This window comes from Protopterus annectens, chromosome 2.part2 (genome assembly GCF_019279795.1).
Source record: "Protopterus annectens isolate FY-2018-M chromosome 2.part2, PAN1.0, whole genome shotgun sequence".
Classification (NCBI taxonomy): Eukaryota; Metazoa; Chordata; order Ceratodontiformes; family Protopteridae; genus Protopterus; species Protopterus annectens.
In genome coordinates, this window is record NC_056730.1 from 553,371,984 (window position 1) to 553,382,294 (window position 10,311).

A 10,311-nucleotide genomic window follows, 5' to 3' on the forward strand; every position below is an offset into this window, starting at 1 on the left:
CTTGTAACTAGGCATTAGCAGGCAATCCTATGCAAATGAGGAGAATGATACTGAATCACAGATTTGCCTTCATAGCTAGCCTGCACCCAACCGTGTAGGTGCAGGAAAACAATGGTGCAAGCCTAAGAGTTAGCTGACATCATAGAGGGGTGTGTCAGGCATAACTGTAAGCTTATTGGAGCTCTGTGGCTCGGGTTTGCCCTTAGCTTAGCAGAGCTAAGGAAGAGGGTGTGTCTGAAGCCGCCTAGCACACTTTACATTGCCTAAACAGGTGTGCATGCCGTGCACTGAGGTTTGAACAAAAAAAAGTAAAACTGGAAATAGCAGTTCCATTCACATCTGAGCACTGTGTTTGCATGGTGCGCCAGTCAGCTTAAACAGGAAGGCAATGGGAAGGGAAAACAGCAGTAGGAAGGTAATCACAGAGAACTAGCATAGCTGGCAGGTGAAATGTATCAGAATCAGCCAATTACACAGGCAGCAGCCCAGCCCAGCACACTACTATAAACTATGCAAACACCTTGCCCATTGTTTTTTCCCACAAACTCTACACCATCAGTGTACACAAATGGGGAAACTTTACCTAACAAAAGCAACAAAATGATAGGGGCTGCATTCGCTCCATAAATCAACATGTGGAAGAGGCTGAAGGTGGTGAGAATGAGAATGCTGATGACCAACCTGCAGTGAGGAGAAGGAGAAAAGTGTACAGACCCAGGGTAACCTACCAGGGGCTACATGAGTTGGAGATAGTGGAGTGCTATAGGGTGGATAGAGACCTCCTACAGCAAATTGTTGAGCTGTGCTGGCCATGCCTTACACACAGACCCAACAAAGGGAAACCCATCACAGTGGATACCAAGGTATGTGTAGGTTTAAGAATACTAGCCACAAGTACCTTCCAAAGGCCAACTGGGGATATCATGGGGATCTCACAGGCATCAGCATCCAGAGTACTCCACCAGTTCCTGGATGCCATGTCAGCACATGCCAGTGAGCACATATATTTCCTCAACACCCATGAGGCATTGACCAGGAATTTGCATCTCTTCCACCAAATAGCAGAATACCCTGTAGTAGTGGATGCTATAGACTGTATGCACATAGATATCGAAGTACCACCTGGTGAGCGAGGTAAAGGCTACATAAACTGCAAGGGTTTCCCCTCCATCACCTGCCAGGCCATGTGCAATGCCCAGGGCATTATAATGAATGTGTGTGCTGGCTGCCCTAGAAGCTATCACATTTCCCACATCTGGCATATGACGCAGCTGTACCAGAAATTTGCCAGAGTGGATATCCCATATGGCCACCTAGTGGGGGATGCTGGTTATGCACTGGAGCAGTGGTTGATGACACCCATCAGAAATGCACACACACCTGAACAAGAACTCCATAATGAGGCACACGCACAGACCAGAATCATAATAGAGCATGTGTTTGGGATGCTCAAGTCGTGGTTCTGGTGCCTGGACATATCCGGTGAAGCCTTGCAGTACTCACCAGTTAAATGTACCCAAATTGCCATTGTATGTGCCATGCATCACAATATAATCCTGCAGAAACAGCTGCAGCAGGAACAGCATGGGGCAGGGCCACACAGACCCCCACCATTGCCAAGGCCTGCACAGGCACAGAGTGACTCAGAGGAGGAAAAACTTGAGCTTGCCCCAGTAGGCAGAAGGAGGCATGACCAGTATGCCCTGGCCTTGGCAAAGAGGCTATGCATAGCACATACAGTGACACAGCAGGAACCCAGGGAATGACACCTCTCTCTGACTGGCACATACAGTAAAAGGGATGCCAGACATGACACTACCTGTGCTTAACCATGTATAGGGAGGGTACTATGTGCATCCAACATAGTCAGCCCTCCAGCACCATCCTCAGTACTGGCACAGCCACAAGGTAAGTCACTCTCTCTATCAATTGCTGAATGGAGTAGTATTTTCTGCTACTTGTATCTATGGTATGGATGTGAACATGCAAGAGAATCGGGTGGATGAATGGGATGCCAGCAGATAGTATACACCTGAATAGACAGCATGAAATATGTAATAAATACTGGTGTCGACATAGTAGCTAGTACTAGACAAGGTGACAAAACCCACTGCAGGACATGCAGTGGGCCAAATGTGTATCCATAGGACACACACATGCAAGTCAGTGAGGCTCACATACCCAACAGTCTCAGCCAGCAGGACATGCATAGACAAACACAAATAAAGGCTGTGCTAAGGCCTCTGATTGATGGCTATGGAGAACAGCCCCCCTCCAGACCTACACAGACAGAATACAACAGGTCAGACAGTGGGATGTTAGTTCTGAAGGGTAAGAAGTCTGAAACTGAAATGTAGGTAAATAAAACCTAAGAACTGTAGTACATGATATGCCTCTAGTCTGCATGATAGGTCAGAATACAGAATGAAATGGGAGTACCTGAAATACCAGTACAGTCATAGCAAATGTGTACAGTTGTCAGGTCTGCCCCCCCCCCCCCACCCCACAATCCTATGTAGAAATGTAGTAACATGTATTTGCAGGTATCATAACAGTGGAGCACAGATTACCTGAGCCAGCCAAAGTAGCAGGATATATTGTAGCACGTGTACAATATGGAGGGCTGTGTGTTTTAGGTTGGTGTGCGTTGTATATTGTGTGAGAGTGGTCAGCATGTAGGCATGGTGGGTTGTGTTCTGATGACCAATGGCCAGTACTGCCAATGACAGGGCCAAGTTCACACAACTGCAGTGCCAAATACAGTGCATCCCAGCAAGACACATTCCAGCAGTAAGCCATTCTAATTTTTCAGATGTAATATCTGTCATCATCTGAAAGATGGACATAGCATGAATGTGGGCCCAGACATACAAACAGTACACAGGTGGAAGTACCCTAGACAGAGAGTGTATAAAATGTTACTGTCAAATGGACACACCTTTGGAATTGTACATACAGCTTAGCAGCACATTAGTTGGGTTTGTAGTATGGAATACTGATGTCATCTGGCCAAACACTGGCAGACCACAAACATCACAGGTATGAAGTATTGAGAAACTGCTGATGTCCCTGCACAAGCCAGCATAAGTAGAATGCCCCACATATATCTGTGAGTCAGATGCAAGTAGCTTCTATAGCACACATGCACCAAGCTCACCCCACCATCAGCCACAGATACCTCAAACGTCTTACACCTGCTGTCGGGAATGAGTACAATATGACCCCCACCTCTGTATGGGAATAGCCACAGAATGCAGCATGCTGAAGAGGTGTCCCATGCAGGTGTGTCCCTAGCTGTAAGCAGCACCCTGCCAGCATCCACACCACTGGATCAATAAGGACAGAAACTATTGACATTAACACCTTGCACACCTACCCTGTCACCCCAGGGGAATATAGTGGCTTGCAGCTTGGGACTGTAGGAGTGACACAATGCAACGGCCTGCTACAGATGGCCTGTATCACTACCAAATGCCCTACAGTCCTCTGTCAAAGGCCTGTGTTTCACCCGTGCTGCCAATGTATATTATAACATGGACTCCCAAATAACAACATAACACATCCACAGAACCCAAATGCAAGGCCATGTCGACAAATCCCAGTAGCATGTCCACCATGTCCTACTGCATGAACTGTGGACTAACCCATAAATACTGCTGGGATGAAGTGATAACTATAGGGAACTTATCAGATAATGTTTGCATAATGTGTGGAAGAGGATAGAATAACGAGGGGGTACAAGCATGGACACCATGGTGTGTGTGAAGTCTGAAACTCAGTTGTGTGCACATACTATCCCTGCCTGCAAACACAGGAATGGGTGGCTGCAAACCCACTTGTAAACCACACTGTGAAGGGGTAATGACCAGAAATATGAGCCCTGCCACTGGGTAACCTGTGTGAATCTGTACAGCTGTGAGGTATGGCCACAGCAAGATATGGCCATACTATCACGTTGAGGAATGTACAAGCATGGGATTCTCAGCCACCACTGTACCAAGGTGCTGAACCATTTACACAGACCCATCAGCAAGTGTCTGCAGCTTCCCTTCCAGAATGGCATGATTGTGCAAGAATATGTAGGCTGCAGACCACAATACTGGACACATCTTCATTCACCCTGTGTTCAGCAGGAAATTACTGCAAGCAAATATGTATACCTGACAGTACCTGATGACATAAAACATCACAGTGTAAAACAGTACATGTGTCTGAATATCTCTGTTAACACCAAAACCATGTAGCAGAAACAACACAGACACAATTACCTACAGTAACCCATTAGCCTTTGCCCATTGTGACCCCAAATTGTCAACTGATCTACAGATATCCTGCAGAAACAGGTTGCAAGCTGTAGGTGTAGAACACAAAAGCCTGCACTGGAGTACAACCTACCTGGAATGGATTCCCACATTCAATACAGAAGGTTATACTGGGCATGCTCCCACACAAAGCCCATGTCTGACAACAAAATAATGAAAGGTTATACTGGGCATGCTCCCACACATACAGAAATGAAGCCCATGTCTGGCAACAACAGTGGACTATACATATCTGACAGTCACAGATGTTTGTGCACACACTCCACATTGCACACCAGTCATGCTTTGCCCACACATCAGATAGGAATACATAAATATATCCAAGGACAATACACTATAATAGGTCAAACTTACACATGCATAAATGTGTGGAAGAGAGTGACAGACAGTGACAAAGAGCCTACCATCATGAGGCCTGTCCCACCCAGCACACATCCAATTGGCTAAAACCACTTGATGTGCAAATGTCAATCACTGTAGACATTTGCTTCTGGTATCCCTCAGCATTATAGTGTCTGTGGTGCTTGTGATAACTGTGCAACATGACTGTACAAGTCATTATTCATTGAGCAGTTGTATACATGTACCTGTTAAATATAAACCTGTGCGTGACTGTGTTGTGTGTGTGCTTCCATATGAATGGTTTATAGCCCATTCACACACACTGCACTCCCCATTGCTCTACTCTGGCAAGCCTGCTGATGTCATTCACCTTGAAATACACCTCTGGGGAAAGAGAAGACCTCTAACCTCCATGGCATGTGCTAGAACTGCATAGTGCCATAGTGTGATGTACTAGTTAGGTAGGAGTTCTAATCCCAGACATGGCATCAGTCTGTGTAGGGTTCAATGCCTTTGTGGTCATTCACAGTCACTACACTCCCCATTGCCCTACTTTGGCAAGCCTGCTGATGCCACTCACATTGAAATACACCTTCTGTGAAGAAGTAGCCCTATAAGCTCCCTGGCACATGCTATAACTGCGTAATGCTGTAGTGTGACGTACTGGTTATGTAGGAGTTCTAATCACAGACATAGCAACTGTGTATGAGTAGGGCTCAATGCTTTTGTGGCCACTGACAGTCACTAGGCACTCCTAAAAATGGAGAACATCGATATTTGTGCGGTAACAGAGAGCTGGTTCAAGGTTCCAGAGGGCACCGCTGCAATACCAGGCTACAACTCTTACCGCACCTGCTGGCCACCAAACCAGGACCAAAACACTAAAGGTGGAAGAGTGTCCATATTTACCAAGGATATTCATATCACCAGGCTAGTTGCCCAACACAATACATCTGAAATTCTCCAGGTGCAACTAACACTAGGTAAGACTGCAATCCAAATTGTATAGCTTGCTACAGATCCTACACCATGCTCCAAGATTCTCACTAAACCTTTGTAAACATATTGGAAAATATTAAGATACAACCAAACACCCTTATACTGGGTGATTTCAACTACCCTGCCATTAACTGGGAAAACTACTCGTGTACCAACAATTTTGCCCAACGGTTCTTGGAATTCATAATTCCGAATGCCCTGGATCAACTAACCCATAGTCCCACCAGGGGCTCCAATATCCTAAACCTGGTCATTACCAACATGGGAAATCGATGCTGCACACCTATGGTCACCCCCTTGGTGGTCAGGTCTGACAATGAGCTAATCACCCTTGACATCCACATCCCTCCCCCACCCCCCAGTAAGGAAGCCTCTGTAAAAAACTTCTCCAAAGCCAACTTCATGCTACACAAATCAGAAGTGACAAACTTCATGACACCCATGCAGATGAGAACTGAAAGTTCAACTGCTGACTCATACACTAAGGCACTGTATGAGCACATCCACTCGTGCATGAATCGTGCCATCCCAAATAGGACAAAGACACTCTTCTCCAAGAAAAGGAAGCCAATCTGCTGGTTCCCTGCCATAAACAAACTTTACAACAAACGGAAGAAACTGTTGCAGAAAAAAAGGAAAATCCCAAGATGCAAAAACTCCCTTACCAGCCTCAGTAATAAGCTGAGATCCCTCATAAAATCCTCCAAAGCTAGTTACAAAAATAAGATAGCCAAATATTCCAAAGACAACTGCAAGCCGTTCTATAGCTATGTTAGGAATCTAAATGGCAATGCTCAGATCTGCTCTGAGCTACAACAGAATGGCATTAAATATACTGATCCCAAGGATATTGCCAATATCCAGGCAGATTGATTCAGTGCCAACTAGACCCCCCTCTCACCCCCTAAAGGGCCCATCGCAATACCGAAAGATTGCCAGATTTCAGTAATAATGGCCACACAAGTAAAAAAACACACTATCCAAAGCTAAGAATACAACATCCATGGGACCAGACAACATCCCGGGCTGTGTACTACAAGAACTACAAGATGAACTGACACCTCACCTAATTGCCATGTTTAATCATAGCCTCACCTCATGCTTCATGCACACTGAGTGGCACACAGCTACAGTTATCCCACTCCACAAGGGGAGATCCACCTTGGATCCTGGGAACTACTGCCCCATCAGCCTGACGAGCCTGATCTGCAAGACCATGGAACATATTACATGGAACTTATAAACAAAGACATTGGCAGCCTTCAAACACTGGACCCCACCATAGTTGGATTCATGAAGGGCCAATCTTGTCTCCTGAAACTGATTGACATCTTTGAATCAGTCTCCAGAGCTGTGGATGAAGGTAAGGCAGTCCACACAGCCTATCCGGACCTTGACAAGGTCATTAACACCATCCCCCAGTCTGGAATCATAGATAAACATACTAAGCTGGGCATTAATCCCTATGTCACTCGATGGGTTGCCAACTGACTTACTGACAGAACCCACAGTGTAAAAGTAGCCGACTCCAAATCCAGCTCCAGACAAGTGACAATTGGAGTACCTCAGGGTTCAGCCCTGGGACCGCTCTTGTTTGGCATCTACTGCTCTGAAGTACAGGCCAACACTAAGACACTCTGGCTAACAAAGGTTGCAGATGACTGCAAACTGGGAGCCATTATTGAATCTCCAAATGATGTGGATATTCTACAAAAGAGCCTTACAGAAACAGATGCTTGGTGCCAGAGCCATGGGCTCAAGCTCAGTGCCAAGAAATGTATAGTCATCACCTTTGGAAAGAAACATTTACCCATGAATTACCATATAGGTGGCAGTACACTAAACTCCAAAAGTGTGATAAGAGACTTAGGGACACAGGTGGACAGTGGTCTCACCTAAAATAACCACATCACCACAACAGTCAGGAAATCTGCCTAAGTGGTACACCTCATCACTAAGGGCTTTTCACCCAGAAAAAAGGAGACCGTGGTCTCACCTTCAATAACCACATCACCACAACAGTCAGGAAATCTGCCTATGTGGCACACCTCATCACTAAGGGCTTTTCATCCAGAAAAAAGGAGATCATTGTCCCACTGTAATCATCTCTCAGTAGACCCATTATAGAATACAACGCTCCCTTTGGTATGTACCTCTCAAGATATTTCCACCAACTAGAAAGGCTGCAGAAATACCTCACTAAAAAAATCACAGGACTAAAGCAGATGCCCTATGCTGACTGTCTAAAAATCATCCAGTTATACTCTGTCACATATCATCTACACAGAGGCAATCTCTGCTTAATATACAAGGCCATGTCAAACCCAGAGCTGTTGGACATGCTACACTTAAAGAAATCCCAATCCCTCAGAGCCACACGCTCCAGGGCTCTAAACCTTGTCATCACAATGAACAAAACATGCTGGAGGGATGGGTTCCTGACCCAGAAACTCCCCAGACTCTGGAATAGACTGCCCATGCATGTCAAGCAGAGTGCCTTTTTGGCCCTCTTCAAAAGGAACCTTGTTGATTGGATGGGAGGTAGGAAATTCACCCCAGAGATCATGTCAGTCACCCTGCTAGACAGGGGTCCAGGGAAGTAAATATTGTGGGAAGAAATAGCCAGGGAATTGTTATGGCTAGGCTTGTATAGGCCCTAGGGCCAATAGCCTAGTACTAACCTATGAACCTATGAACTACACTTTTCATTGCCTTACTTTGGCAAGCCTGCTGATGCCGTTCACCATGAAATACACCTTTGTGGAATGAGTAGATCTGTAATCTCCATGCTGTGTGCTATAACTGCGTAATGCTATAGTATGATGTACTAGTTAGGTAGGAATTCTAATCCCAGACATGGCAACTGTGAGGCTCTGTGTGTGTGTGTGTGTGTGTGTGTGTGTGTGTGTGTGTGTGTGTGTGTGTGTGTGTGTGTGTGTGTGTGTGTGTGTGTGTGTGTGTGTGTTTGTCTGTTTGTGTAGGGATCAATGTTTTTGTGGCCATTCACATGCACTACATTTTCCATTGCACTGCTTTGGTAAGCCTGCTGATGTCATTCACCTTGAAATACACCTTTGGTGAAGAAGTAGCCCTGTAATCCCCATGGCATGTGCTATAACTGTGTAATGCTGTAGTGTGAAGTACTAGTTAGGTAGGATTTTTAATTCCAGACATGGCAACTGTGAAACTGTGTGTGTGTATGTGATTGTTTGTCTGAGTAGAGATCATGGCTTTTGAAGCCATTCACAGTCAAATCACTTTCCATTGCCCTACTTTGGCAAGCCTGCTGATGTAAATCACTTTAAAATACACCTTTGGTGAGGGGAGTAGCCAAGTAAGCTCCGTGGTGCATGCTATAACTGTGTAATACTGTAGTGTGAAGTACTAGTTAGGTAGGAGTTCTAATCCTAGACATGACAACTGTGGAACTCTGTGTGTGTTTGTCTGTGTAGGGATCAATGTTTTTGAAGCCATTCACAGTAAAATCACTTTCCATTGTCCTACTTTGGCAAGCCTGCTGATGTCATTCACCTTGAAATACACCTTTGGTGAAAAAATAGCCAAGTAAGCTCCATGGCACATGCAATAACTGTGTGATGCTGTAGTGTGATGTACTAGTTGGGTAGAATTTCTAATCCCAGACATGGCAACTGTGAGACTCTGTGTGTGTGCTTGTCATCAGTATCCTATGTGGAAGTGGCTGTGATTGTGCAATAATAGGACTCATTGTGGAGTGGGTTTTGCAAAATTCTTATATGGGCGGCCTTTTATATTTCACAATGTCCAACTTACAAGGACAACAGATTTCAAACAACAGAGAGGCTGGTGTAGACAATCCATACCCTTACATGTGACATTATGGATTGGGTAACAATATAGACGCCCCTTGTATTACCCAGAGAATACTCACCACCCATGTTTCATGCACAAACACACTTGGCTAAGCAACAACCACTGTGTTGGTAGTTCCCTGCATATTGCCCACAGATAGTAACCATGGTGTGATTGCAGTGGAGTACAGAGGATATGGCACCCTGTCCCATCCCTAGAATAGGCAAATCATTGCATATAGTGGTCCTTTGCTATGTTCCCCACTGGACGCCTGCAACAACTGTAGAGCCAGCAAATGTAAACCACAAAGGAAATACCATGTCTTTTACACATGCCCTGTATGGACAGATGCCACTAACACCAGGGAATGCCTATATCATGCTGTCAATGTAGGTGCAGGGTCAACCTGAGTTCCATTGCCAGTTCTTTCCACATGAGGTCAGGAATGCCACATCAGATGATAACAATCTGTCCACACAACATGCACCAGATACCCCAGGTACATTTCCACATGTCACACAACATGCATGTGGGACATGTGCACATCTCAGACACAATCCATGTTATGGAATATAGAACACATACATGGCAAACATTGCACAGCACTGGCCACCCACAATAGTAACCCAGATAAGTAGATGGTGAATACAATACCCACCTGTGTGGGTCAATCAAAAGTCTACACCCCTGAGCCACACTGCATACCATTGTCATGTGGCCTGATGCCAAGGTTTACCCTTCGCCTAGCCTTGTACAGCCTTCTGGCACAGTTAACCACTACACACCTGTGAAGCAATGAACCCATGCATGTCAGTAC